Raw genomic sequence first — 13,268 nt, 5'->3', positions numbered from 1 at the left:
AGTGCCCAGGAAGACTTTGTCATGGCCCTTGTGTGAGCTGCCATGTGATAACACTCTGTTTTGAATGCTCCGAGGCCCTCGTACCTGGAGTCACTCTGCTCGAGGAGAAAGTCAGCATCTTGCCATGCGGTGTCGCTGACGGCACACCCAGCAGAAACACATGCCTGGAAGTAAGGCCCTGATTTGCCGTGCAGAAGCGGAGGCGTGCAGCAGTTTCCATGAGCCGGTGGCCTGTGCTCTGCGTACCTTTAACGGCAGCACAGTTTTCTGGACACCTAGGAGGCTAGCGTGGGCACCCTGTTGCCGGCAGGAACACTGAGTACCCCCAGGCGCACCTGGGTCTGCTAAGCAACATCCAGTCCCGTAGCCCTTTAGAGCCCCCTCTGTGCATGCCGAGCGTAGGGAAACGCACTGCACTCTCCTTTGAAGCGTCTTAGTTTCTTCAGCACTCGCGCACGTTCACGAACACCGTTCTGGCACGTCCCACATGGCGTAGAAGTCTTAGGCGTTGCCCTAGTCTGAGCAGCACTCAGAGTAACCCTCGGCTTCGCATTCCATCCAGGACCTCCTGCCTGAAATCAACGTGCCTCCTAGAGGAAGTCGGCTTGCGTTCTGACGGCAGTTTGAGTCCTGTTCTTCCCGTGGCACTGCAGGCTTTTGAATAGCCACAGGCCCAGAGGAGCAGCTACGGCGTTCCTTGGTTGAGGCAGTTCGCTTGATGCAGAACACTCGAATTCGAGAAGCTGATTCAGGGAAGGAAACACAGGGTAACCTGTGTCTCTTTGGACTTGTTAGAAACCACAGTGGGGTATGCTGAGTGTGCCCATGGAAACGGGGGCCTGCTGGAACTAGCCTTGCTTTCCCATTTTGAAGGCTGCATTCATGCTGCCTTGAAGCTGCCTGACATTCCCTGCTCTTGACAGGCCTGTAAACCCTGTAAGAATGCTTCTGGGGAGCAAATGAATTTGCTATCTACACTAGGTGCTTCTGCGCCTGCGGTGTGGTCACCCTGACAAGCTCTAGCGCTAAAAGGAAACTCAACGTGTGAACTTGCCTCCAGTTTAGGCCCTTAGTACCCATGTAGATACGGAGGCATGCAGCTCTTTCCATGAGTTCTTAGTCGCTTCTATGCTTTACTATAAAGGAAGTACACTTCTGAGGACTCCTAGGCCTCTCGGGTATGCATCATTTCCCCTCCAAGTTCACTGAGTCCCTCCAGAGCCCTGTGGGCCGGCTGCGAAACTTCGAGTCCCATTTGTCGATTCCCTCGGAGGCCCTCTGTGCGTGCCTAGAGACGGGCAACACACTGTACGTTCCTTGAGGAGAGCTCCATTTCCAGAGACCTCGAACGGCCTCAGGACAACATTGCTGCTGAGTCCCAAGTGCCCAGGAAGACTTTGTCATGGCCCTTGTGTGAGCTGCCATGTGATAACACTCTGTTTTGAATGCTCCGAGGCCCTCGTACCTGGAGTCACTCTGCTCGAGGAGAAAGTCAGCATCTTGCCATGCGGTGTCGCTGACGGCACACCCAGCAGAAACACATGCCTGGAAGTAAGGCCCTGATTTGCCGTGCAGAAGCGGAGGCGTGCAGCAGTTTCCATGAGCCGGTGGCCTGTGCTCTGCGTACCTTTAACGGCAGCACAGTTTTCTGGACACCTAGGAGGCTAGCGTGGGCACCCTGTTGCCGGCAGGAACACTGAGTACCCCCAGGCGCACCTGGGTCTGCTAAGCAACATCCAGTCCCGTAGCCCTTTAGAGCCCCCTCTGTGCATGCCGAGCGTAGGGAAACGCACTGCACTCTCCTTTGAAGCGTCTTAGTTTCTTCAGCACTCGCGCACGTTCACGAACACCGTTCTGGCACGTCCCACATGGCGTAGAAGTCTTAGGCGTTGCCCTAGTCTGAGCAGCACTCAGAGTAACCCTCGGCTTCGCATTCCATCCAGGACCTCCTGCCTGAAATCAACGTGCCTCCTAGAGGAAGTCGGCTTGCGTTCTGACGGCAGTTTGAGTCCTGTTCTTCCCGTGGCACTGCAGGCTTTTGAATAGCCACAGGCCCAGAGGAGCAGCTACGGCGTTCCTTGGTTGAGGCAGTTCGCTTGATGCAGAACACTCGAATTCGAGAAGCTGATTCAGGGAAGGAAACACAGGGTAACCTGTGTCTCTTTGGACTTGTTAGAAACCACAGTGGGGTATGCTGAGTGTGCCCATGGAAACGGGGGCCTGCTGGAACTAGCCTTGCTTTCCCATTTTGAAGGCTGCATTCATGCTGCCTTGAAGCTGCCTGACATTCCCTGCTCTTGACAGGCCTGTAAACCCTGTAAGAATGCTTCTGGGGAGCAAATGAATTTGCTATCTACACTAGGTGCTTCTGCGCCTGCGGTGTGGTCACCCTGACAAGCTCTAGCGCTAAAAGGAAACTCAACGTGTGAACTTGCCTCCAGTTTAGGCCCTTAGTACCCATGTAGATACGGAGGCATGCAGCTCTTTCCATGAGTTCTTAGTCGCTTCTATGCTTTACTATAAAGGAAGTACACTTCTGAGGACTCCTAGGCCTCTCGGCTATGCATCATTTCCCCTCCAAGTTCACTGAGTCCCTCCAGAGCCCTGTGGGCCGGCTGCGAGAAACTTCGAGTCCCATTTGTCGATTCCCTCGGAGGCCCTCTGTGCGTGCCTAGAGACGGGCAACACACTGTACGTTCCTTGAGGAGAGCTCCATTTCCAGAGACCTCGAACGGCCTCAGGACAACATTGCTGCTGAGTCCCAAGTGCCCAGGAAGACTTTGTCATGGCCCTTGTGTGAGCTGCCATGTGATAACACTCTGTTTTGAATGCTCCGAGGCCCTCGTACCTGGAGTCACTCTGCTCGAGGAGAAAGTCAGCATCTTGCCATGCGGTGTCGCTGACGGCACACCCAGCAGAAACACATGCCTGGAAGTAAGGCCCTGATTTGCCGTGCAGAAGCGGAGGCGTGCAGCAGTTTCCATGAGCCGGTGGCCTGTGCTCTGCGTACCTTTAACGGCAGTACAGTTTTCTGGACACCTAGGAGGCTAGCGTGGGCACCCTGTTGCCGGCAGGAACACTGAGTACCCCCAGGCGCACCTGGGTCTGCTAAGCAACATCCAGTCCCGTAGCCCTTTAGAGCCCCCTCTGTGCATGCCGAGCGTAGGGAAACGCACTGCACTCTCCTTTGAAGCGTCTTAGTTTCTTCAGCACTCGCGCACGTTCACGAACACCGTTCTGGCACGTCCCACATGGCGTAGAAGTCTTAGGCGTTGCCCTAGTCTGAGCAGCACTCAGAGTAACCCTCGGCTTCGCATTCCATCCAGGACCTCCTGCCTGAAATCAACGTGCCTCCTAGAGGAAGTCGGCTTGCGTTCTGACGGCAGTTTGAGTCCTGTTCTTCCCGTGGCACTGCAGGCTTTTGAATAGCCACAGGCCCAGAGGAGCAGCTACGGCGTTCCTTGGTTGAGGCAGTTCGCTTGATGCAGAACACTCGAATTCGAGAAGCTGATTCAGGGAAGGAAACACAGGGTAACCTGTGTCTCTTTGGACTTGTTAGAAACCACAGTGGGGTATGCTGAGTGTGCCCATGGAAACGGGGGCCTGCTGGAACTAGCCTTGCTTTCCCATTTTGAAGGCTGCATTCATGCTGCCTTGAAGCTGCCTGACATTCCCTGCTCTTGACAGGCCTGTAAACCCTGTAAGAATGCTTCTGGGGAGCAAATGAATTTGCTATCTACACTAGGTGCTTCTGCGCCTGCGGTGTGGTCACCCTGACAAGCTCTAGCGCTAAAAGGAAACTCAACGTGTGAACTTGCCTCCAGTTTAGGCCCTTAGTACCCATGTAGATACGGAGGCATGCAGCTCTTTCCATGAGTTCTTAGTCGCTTCTATGCTTTACTATAAAGGAAGTACACTTCTGAGGACTCCTAGGCCTCTCGGGTATGCATCATTTCCCCTCCAAGTTCACTGAGTCCCTCCAGAGCCCTGTGGGCCGGCTGCGAAACTTCGAGTCCCATTTGTCGATTCCCTCGGAGGCCCTCTGTGCGTGCCTAGAGACGGGCAACACACTGTACGTTCCTTGAGGAGAGCTCCATTTCCAGAGACCTCGAACGGCCTCAGGACAACATTGCTGCTGAGTCCCAAGTGCCCAGGAAGACTTTGTCATGGCCCTTGTGTGAGCTGCCATGTGATAACACTCTGTTTTGAATGCTCCGAGGCCCTCGTACCTGGAGTCACTCTGCTCGAGGAGAAAGTCAGCATCTTGCCATGCGGTGTCGCTGACGGCACACCCAGCAGAAACACATGCCTGGAAGTAAGGCCCTGATTTGCCGTGCAGAAGCGGAGGCGTGCAGCAGTTTCCATGAGCCGGTGGCCTGTGCTCTGCGTACCTTTAACGGCAGCACAGTTTTCTGGACACCTAGGAGGCTAGCGTGGGCACCCTGTTGCCGGCAGGAACACTGAGTACCCCCAGGCGCACCTGGGTCTGCTAAGCAACATCCAGTCCCGTAGCCCTTTAGAGCCCCCTCTGTGCATGCCGAGCGTAGGGAAACGCACTGCACTCTCCTTTGAAGCGTCTTAGTTTCTTCAGCACTCGCGCACGTTCACGAACACCGTTCTGGCACGTCCCACATGGCGTAGAAGTCTTAGGCGTTGCCCTAGTCTGAGCAGCACTCAGAGTAACCCTCGGCTTCGCATTCCATCCAGGACCTCCTGCCTGAAATCAACGTGCCTCCTAGAGGAAGTCGGCTTGCGTTCTGACGGCAGTTTGAGTCCTGTTCTTCCCGTGGCACTGCAGGCTTTTGAATAGCCACAGGCCCAGAGGAGCAGCTACGGCGTTCCTTGGTTGAGGCAGTTCGCTTGATGCAGAACACTCGAATTCGAGAAGCTGATTCAGGGAAGGAAACACAGGGTAACCTGTGTCTCTTTGGACTTGTTAGAAACCACAGTGGGGTATGCTGAGTGTGCCCATGGAAACGGGGGCCTGCTGGAACTAGCCTTGCTTTCCCATTTTGAAGGCTGCATTCATGCTGCCTTGAAGCTGCCTGACATTCCCTGCTCTTGACAGGCCTGTAAACCCTGTAAGAATGCTTCTGGGGAGCAAATGAATTTGCTATCTACACTAGGTGCTTCTGCGCCTGCGGTGTGGTCACCCTGACAAGCTCTAGCGCTAAAAGGAAACTCAACGTGTGAACTTGCCTCCAGTTTAGGCCCTTAGTACCCATGTAGATACGGAGGCATGCAGCTCTTTCCATGAGTTCTTAGTCGCTTCTATGCTTTACTATAAAGGAAGTACACTTCTGAGGACTCCTAGGCCTCTCGGGTATGCATCATTTCCCCTCCAAGTTCACTGAGTCCCTCCAGAGCCCTGTGGGCCGGCTGCGAAACTTCGAGTCCCATTTGTCGATTCCCTCGGAGGCCCTCTGTGCGTGCCTAGAGACGGGCAACACACTGTACGTTCCTTGAGGAGAGCTCCATTTCCAGAGACCTCGAACGGCCTCAGGACAACATTGCTGCTGAGTCCCAAGTGCCCAGGAAGACTTTGTCATGGCCCTTGTGTGAGCTGCCATGTGATAACACTCTGTTTTGAATGCTCCGAGGCCCTCGTACCTGGAGTCACTCTGCTCGAGGAGAAAGTCAGCATCTTGCCATGCGGTGTCGCTGACGGCACACCCAGCAGAAACACATGCCTGGAAGTAAGGCCCTGATTTGCCGTGCAGAAGCGGAGGCGTGCAGCAGTTTCCATGAGCCGGTGGCCTGTGCTCTGCGTACCTTTAACGGCAGCACAGTTTTCTGGACACCTAGGAGCTAGCGTGGGCACCCTGTTGCCGGCAGGAACACTGAGTACCCCCAGGCGCACCTGGGTCTGCTAAGCAACATCCAGTCCCGTAGCCCTTTAGAGCCCCCTCTGTGCATGCCGAGCGTAGGGAAACGCACTGCACTCTCCTTTGAAGCGTCTTAGTTTCTTCAGCACTCGCGCACGTTCACGAACACCGTTCTGGCACGTCCCACATGGCGTAGAAGTCTTAGGCGTTGCCCTAGTCTGAGCAGCACTCAGAGTAACCCTCGGCTTCGCATTCCATCCAGGACCTCCTGCCTGAAATCAACGTGCCTCCTAGAGGAAGTCGGCTTGCGTTCTGACTGCAGTTTGAGTCCTGTTCTTCCCGTGGCACTGCAGGCTTTTGAATAGCCACAGGCCCAGAGGAGCAGCTACGGCGTTCCTTGGTTGAGGCAGTTCGCTTGATGCAGAACACTCGAATTCGAGAAGCTGATTCAGGGAAGGAAACACAGGGTAACCTGTGTCTCTTTGGACTTGTTAGAAACCACAGTGGGGTATGCTGAGTGTGCCCATGGAAACGGGGGCCTGCTGGAACTAGCCTTGCTTTCCCATTTTGAAGGCTGCATTCATGCTGCCTTGAAGCTGCCTGACATTCCCTGCTCTTGACAGGCCTGTAAACCCTGTAAGAATGCTTCTGGGGAGAAAATGAATTGGCTATCTACACTAGGTGCTTCTGCGCCTGCGGTGTGGTCACCCTGACAAGCTCTAGCGCTAAAAGGAAACTCAACGTGTGAACTTGCCTCCAGTTTAGGCCCTTAGTACCCATGTAGATACGGAGGCATGCAGCTCTTTCCATGAGTTCTTAGTCGCTTCTATGCTTTACTATAAAGGAAGTACACTTCTGAGGACTCCTAGGCCTCTCGGCTATGCATCATTTCCCCTCCAAGTTCACTGAGTCCCTCCAGAGCCCTGTGGGCCGGCTGCGAGAAACTTCGAGTCCCATTTGTCGATTCCCTCGGAGGCCCTCTGTGCGTGCCTAGAGACGGGCAACACACTGTACGTTCCTTGAGGAGAGCTCCATTTCCAGAGACCTCGAACGGCCTCAGGACAACATTGCTGCTGAGTCCCAAGTGCCCAGGAAGACTTTGTCATGGCCCTTGTGTGAGCTGCCATGTGATAACACTCTGTTTTGAATGCTCCGAGGCCCTCGTACCTGGAGTCACTCTGCTCGAGGAGAAAGTCAGCATCTTGCCATGCGGTGTCGCTGACGGCACACCCAGCAGAAACACATGCCTGGAAGTAAGGCCCTGATTTGCCGTGCAGAAGCGGAGGCGTGCAGCAGTTTCCATGAGCCGGTGGCCTGTGCTCTGCGTACCTTTAACGGCAGCACAGTTTTCTGGACACCTAGGAGGCTAGCGTGGGCACCCTGTTGCCGGCAGGAACACTGAGTACCCCCAGGCGCACCTGGGTCTGCTAAGCAACATCCAGTCCCGTAGCCCTTTAGAGCCCCCTCTGTGCATGCCGAGCGTAGGGAAACGCACTGCACTCTCCTTTGAAGCGTCTTAGTTTCTTCAGCACTCGCGCACGTTCACGAACACCGTTCTGGCACGTCCCACATGGCGTAGAAGTCTTAGGCGTTGCCCTAGTCTGAGCAGCACTCAGAGTAACCCTCGGCTTCGCATTCCATCCAGGACCTCCTGCCTGAAATCAACGTGCCTCCTAGAGGAAGTCGGCTTGCGTTCTGACTGCAGTTTGAGTCCTGTTCTTCCCGTGGCACTGCAGGCTTTTGAATAGCCACAGGCCCAGAGGAGCAGCTACGGCGTTCCTTGGTTGAGGCAGTTCGCTTGATGCAGAACACTCGAATTCGAGAAGCTGATTCAGGGAAGGAAACACAGGGTAACCTGTGTCTCTTTGGACTTGTTAGAAACCACAGTGGGGTATGCTGAGTGTGCCCATGGAAACGGGGGCCTGCTGGAACTAGCCTTGCTTTCCCATTTTGAAGGCTGCATTCATGCTGCCTTGAAGCTGCCTGACATTCCCTGCTCTTGACAGGCCTGTAAACCCTGTAAGAATGCTTCTGGGGAGCAAATGAATTTGCTATCTACACTAGGTGCTTCTGCGCCTGCGGTGTGGTCACCCTGACAAGCTCTAGCGCTAAAAGGAAACTCAACGTGTGAACTTGCCTCCAGTTTAGGCCCTTAGTACCCATGTAGATACGGAGGCATGCAGCTCTTTCCATGAGTTCTTAGTCGCTTCTATGCTTTACTATAAAGGAAGTACACTTCTGAGGACTCCTAGGCCTCTCGGCTATGCATCATTTCCCCTCCAAGTTCACTGAGTCCCTCCAGAGCCCTGTGGGCCGGCTGCGAGAAACTTCGAGTCCCATTTGTCGATTCCCTCGGAGGCCCTCTGTGCGTGCCTAGAGACGGGCAACACACTGTACGTTCCTTGAGGAGAGCTCCATTTCCAGAGACCTCGAACGGCCTCAGGACAACATTGCTGCTGAGTCCCAAGTGCCCAGGAAGACTTTGTCATGGCCCTTGTGTGAGCTGCCATGTGATAACACTCTGTTTTGAATGCTCCGAGGCCCTCGTACCTGGAGTCACTCTGCTCGAGGAGAAAGTCAGCATCTTGCCATGCGGTGTCGCTGACGGCACACCCAGCAGAAACACATGCCTGGAAGTAAGGCCCTGATTTGCCGTGCAGAAGCGGAGGCGTGCAGCAGTTTCCATGAGCCGGTGGCCTGTGCTCTGCGTACCTTTAACGGCAGCACAGTTTTCTGGACACCTAGGAGGCTAGCGTGGGCACCCTGTTGCCGGCAGGAACACTGAGTACCCCCAGGCGCACCTGGGTCTGCTAAGCAACATCCAGTCCCGTAGCCCTTTAGAGCCCCTCTGTGCATGCCGAGCATAGGGAAACACACTGCACTCTCTTTTGAAGCATCTTAATTTCCTCAGCACTCGGGCACGTTCACGAACACCGTTCTGGCACGTCCCACATGGCGTAGAAGTCTTAGGCGTTGCCCTAGTCTGAGCAGCACTCAGAGTAACCCTCGGCTTCGCATTCCATCCAGGACCTCCTGCCTGAAATCAACGTGCCTCCTAGAGGAAGTCGGCTTGCGTTCTGACTGCAGTTTGAGTCCTGTTCTTCCCGTGGCACTGCAGGCTTTTGAATAGCCACAGGCCCAGAGGAGCAGCTACGGCGTTCCTTGGTTGAGGCAGTTCGCTTGATGCAGAACACTCGAATTCGAGAAGCTGATTCAGGGAAGGAAACACAGGGTAACCTGTGTCTCTTTGGACTTGTTAGAAACCACAGTGGGGTATGCTGAGTGTGCCCATGGAAACGGGGGCCTGCTGGAACTAGCCTTGCTTTCCCATTTTGAAGGCTGCATTCATGCTGCCTTGAAGCTGCCTGACATTCCCTGCTCTTGACAGGCCTGTAAACCCTGTAAGAATGCTTCTGGGGAGCAAATGAATTTGCTATCTACACTAGGTGCTTCTGCGCCTGCGGTGTGGTCACCCTGACAAGCTCTAGCGCTAAAAGGAAACTCAACGTGTGAACTTGCCTCCAGTTTAGGCCCTTAGTACCCATGTAGATACGGAGGCATGCAGCTCTTTCCATGAGTTCTTAGTCGCTTCTATGCTTTACTATAAAGGAAGTACACTTCTGAGGACTCCTAGGCCTCTCGGGTATGCATCATTTCCCCTCCAAGTTCACTGAGTCCCTCCAGAGCCCTGTGGGCCGGCTGCGAGAAACTTCGAGTCCCATTTGTCGATTCCCTCGGAGGCCCTCTGTGCGTGCCTAGAGACGGGCAACACACTGTACGTTCCTTGAGGAGAGCTCCATTTCCAGAGACCTCGAACGGCCTCAGGACAACATTGCTGCTGAGTCCCAAGTGCCCAGGAAGACTTTGTCATGGCCCTTGTGTGAGCTGCCATGTGATAACACTCTGTTTTGAATACTCCGAGGCCCTCGTACCTGGAGTCACTCTGCTCGAGGAGAAAGTCAGCATCTTGCCATGCGGTGTCGCTGACGGCACACCCAGCAGAAACACATGCCTGGAAGTAAGGCCCTGATTTGCCCTGCAGAAGCGGAGGCGTGCAGCAGTTTCCATGAGCCGGTGGCCTGTGCTCTGCGTACCTTTAACGGCAGCACAGTTTTCTGGACACCTAGGAGGCTAGCGTGGGCACCCTGTTGCCGGCAGGAACACTGAGTACCCCCAGGCGCACCTGGGTCTGCTAAGCAACATCCAGTCCCGTAGCCCTTTAGAGCCCCCTCTGTGCATGCCGAGCGTAGGGAAACGCACTGCACTCTCCTTTGAAGCGTCTTAGTTTCTTCAGCACTCGCGCACGTTCACGAACACCGTTCTGGCACGTCCCACATGGCGTAGAAGTCTTAGGCGTTGCCCTAGTCTGAGCAGCACTCAGAGTAACCCTCGGCTTCGCATTCCATCCAGGACCTCCTGCCTGAAATCAACGTGCCTCCTAGAGGAAGTCGGCTTGCGTTCTGACTGCAGTTTGAGTCCTGTTCTTCCCGTGGCACTGCAGGCTTTTGAATAGCCACAGGCCCAGAGGAGCAGCTACGGCGTTCCTTGGTTGAGGCAGTTCGCTTGATGCAGAACACTCGAATTCGAGAAGCTGATTCAGGGAAGGAAACACAGGGTAACCTGTGTCTCTTTGGACTTGTTAGAAACCACAGTGGGGTATGCTGAGTGTGCCCATGGAAACGGGGGCCTGCTGGAACTAGCCTTGCTTTCCCATTTTGAAGGCTGCATTCATGCTGCCTTGAAGCTGCCTGACATTCCCTGCTCTTGACAGGCCTGTAAACCCTGTAAGAATGCTTCTGGGGAGCAAATGAATTTGCTATCTACACTAGGTGCTTCTGCGCCTGCGGTGTGGTCACCCTGACAAGCTCTAGCGCTAAAAGGAAACTCAACGTGTGAACTTGCCTCCAGTTTAGGCCCTTAGTACCCATGTAGATACGGAGGCATGCAGCTCTTTCCATGAGTTCTTAGTCGCTTCTATGCTTTACTATAAAGGAAGTACACTTCTGAGGACTCCTAGGCCTCTCGGGTATGCATCATTTCCCCTCCAAGTTCACTGAGTCCCTCCAGAGCCCTGTGGGCCGGCTGCGAAACTTCGAGTCCCATTTGTCGATTCCCTCGGAGGCCCTCTGTGCGTGCCTAGAGACGGGCAACACACTGTACGTTCCTTGAGGAGAGCTCCATTTCCAGAGACCTCGAACGGCCTCAGGACAACATTGCTGCTGAGTCCCAAGTGCCCAGGAAGACTTTGTCATGGCCCTTGTGTGAGCTGCCATGTGATAACACTCTGTTTTGAATGCTCCGAGGCCCTCGTACCTGGAGTCACTCTGCTCGAGGAGAAAGTCAGCATCTTGCCATGCGGTGTCGCTGACGGCACACCCAGCAGAAACACATGCCTGGAAGTAAGGCCCTGATTTGCCGTGCAGAAGCGGAGGCGTGCAGCAGTTTCCATGAGCCGGTGGCCTGTGCTCTGCGTACCTTTAACGGCAGCACAGTTTTCTGGACACCTAGGAGGCTAGCGTGGGCACCCTGTTGCCGGCAGGAACACTGAGTACCCCCAGGCGCACCTGGGTCTGCTAAGCAACATCCAGTCCCGTAGCCCTTTAGAGCCCCCTCTGTGCATGCCGAGCGTAGGGAAACGCACTGCACTCTCCTTTGAAGCGTCTTAGTTTCTTCAGCACTCGCGCACGTTCACGAACACCGTTCTGGCACGTCCCACATGGCGTAGAAGTCTTAGGCGTTGCCCTAGTCTGAGCAGCACTCAGAGTAACCCTCGGCTTCGCATTCCATCCAGGACCTCCTGCCTGAAATCAACGTGCCTCCTAGAGGAAGTCGGCTTGCGTTCTGACTGCAGTTTGAGTCCTGTTCTTCCCGTGGCACTGCAGGCTTTTGAATAGCCACAGGCCCAGAGGAGCAGCTACGGCGTTCCTTGGTTGAGGCAGTTCGCTTGATGCAGAACACTCGAATTCGAGAAGCTGATTCAGGGAAGGAAACACAGGGTAACCTGTGTCTCTTTGGACTTGTTAGAAACCACAGTGGGGTATGCTGAGTGTGCCCATGGAAACGGGGGCCTGCTGGAACTAGCCTTGCTTTCCCATTTTGAAGGCTGCATTCATGCTGCCTTGAAGCTGCCTGACATTCCCTGCTCTTGACAGGCCTGTAAACCCTGTAAGAATGCTTCTGGGGAGCAAATGAATTTGCTATCTACACTAGGTGCTTCTGCGCCTGCGGTGTGGTCACCCTGACAAGCTCTAGCGCTAAAAGGAAACTCAACGTGTGAACTTGCCTCCAGTTTAGGCCCTTAGTACCCATGTAGATACGGAGGCATGCAGCTCTTTCCATGAGTTCTTAGTCGCTTCTATGCTTTACTATAAAGGAAGTACACTTCTGAGGACTCCTAGGCCTCTCGGGTATGCATCATTTCCCCTCCAAGTTCACTGAGTCCCTCCAGAGCCCTGTGGGCCGGCTGCGAAACTTCGAGTCCCATTTGTCGATTCCCTCGGAGGCCCTCTGTGCGTGCCTAGAGACGGGCAACACACTGTACGTTCCTTGAGGAGAGCTCCATTTCCAGAGACCTCGAACGGCCTCAGGACAACATTGCTGCTGAGTCCCAAGTGCCCAGGAAGACTTTGTCATGGCCCTTGTGTGAGCTGCCATGTGATAACACTCTGTTTTGAATGCTCCGAGGCCCTCGTACCTGGAGTCACTCTGCTCGAGGAGAAAGTCAGCATCTTGCCATGCGGTGTCGCTGACGGCACACCCAGCAGAAACACATGCCTGGAAGTAAGGCCCTGATTTGCCGTGCAGAAGCGGAGGCGTGCAGCAGTTTCCATGAGCCGGTGGCCTGTGCTCTGCGTACCTTTAACGGCAGCACAGTTTTCTGGACACCTAGGAGGCTAGCGTGGGCACCCTGTTGCCGGCAGGAACACTGAGTACCCCCAGGCGCACCTGGGTCTGCTAAGCAACATCCAGTCCCGTAGCCCTTTAGAGCCCCCTCTGTGCATGCCGAGCGTAGGGAAACGCACTGCACTCTCCTTTGAAGCGTCTTAGTTTCTTCAGCACTCGCGCACGTTCACGAACACCGTTCTGGCACGTCCCACATGGCGTAGAAGTCTTAGGCGTTGCCCTAGTCTGAGCAGCACTCAGAGTAACCCTCGGCTTCGCATTCCATCCAGGACCTCCTGCCTGAAATCAACGTGCCTCCTAGAGGAAGTCGGCTTGCGTTCTGACGGCAGTTTGAGTCCTGTTCTTCCCGTGGCACTGCAGGCTTTTGAATAGCCACAGGCCCAGAGGAGCAGCTACGGCGTTCCTTGGTTGAGGCAGTTCGCTTGATGCAGAACACTCGAATTCGAGAAGCTGATTCAGGGAAGGAAACACAGGGTAACCTGTGTCTCTTTGGACTTGTTAGAAACCACAGTGGGGTATGCTGAGTGTGCCCATGGAAAC

This window comes from Pseudorca crassidens, chromosome 19 (genome assembly GCF_039906515.1).
Source record: "Pseudorca crassidens isolate mPseCra1 chromosome 19, mPseCra1.hap1, whole genome shotgun sequence".
NCBI lineage: Eukaryota > Metazoa > Chordata > Mammalia > Artiodactyla > Delphinidae > Pseudorca > Pseudorca crassidens.
This window is presented reverse-complemented; position numbering follows the sequence as displayed.